Raw genomic sequence first — 977 nt, 5'->3', positions numbered from 1 at the left:
TCTATCTATCTATCTATCTATCTATCTATCTATCTATCTATCTATCTCTGGTACAGAAGAGTAAAAAACAATATGGACGAATTTTTCAAGTAATTTCCTACAAAAGGCTTTCCTTTTCAGGAAAGCCAATGTTCCATGTATATTTCTTCTATTCATCATGTCAGTCAGTCTATCAATAAGCATTTACTAGGCACTTACTGTGTACTAAGCATAGTACAAAGTCCTGGATATACAAAGAAAAATAAAAACAGTCGCTGTTCACAAAAAGCTTACATTCTACTGAACCCAGTATGGACATGATATTTAACAGAGGCACTGACTGAGAAAAAGGTTTTCCTCCTGCAGTTGGAGTATTGTTCTTAGACAGCTTGGCATGTATGCCAGTAAGGGGCCTGCAGAACAGTACAAGTTGATGGTTTGATTCAATCCTGTCTGACCCCATGATGAGAGAAAGGAACCTTGGAAGACCAGAATCCCTGACAACTCGGTTTTTATTTTATTTACTTTTTTCTGCTTTGGAGGGAGTATAACCTACTAGACACCATTCATCCTGTGTTGAAAATGCTGGCTCAGGCACTGTGGTTCTGTTTTCTGAAAGCTGGTATAATAATGGCCAAGCTGTTGATGAATACTAATAGCAAACGCTGTGTGTTTACACAGTTGGCCAAGTTGTGCCTGCTGAATGGAAGCTCTACTTCAATGGAAATTACCTGCCTTTTGTAGTCAAAGCACCAAAGACTCTGTGAGGCTGCAGAGGTGGCTCCAGCTCCCATTCCAGCAATAGAAAAAAAATGACTCATGGCTCCAGTTATATGCAAAAGACTAGGATCCTCCAGGTGCTCCAAGTACCCATTCTGAGAAGCCAAGGACAACCTGCTCAGATCCTGTAGGAATGAAAGAGAGAGAAAAAGAGAAGAAAGAGAAAAATGGAGGAAGGAAGGAAGGAAGGAAGGAAGGAAGGAAGGAAGGAAGGAAGG

Source organism: Vombatus ursinus, unplaced genomic scaffold (genome assembly GCF_900497805.2).
Source record: "Vombatus ursinus unplaced genomic scaffold, bare-nosed wombat genome assembly UNPS02010639.1, whole genome shotgun sequence".
Lineage (NCBI taxonomy): Eukaryota > Metazoa > Chordata > Mammalia > Diprotodontia > Vombatidae > Vombatus > Vombatus ursinus.
This window is presented reverse-complemented; position numbering follows the sequence as displayed.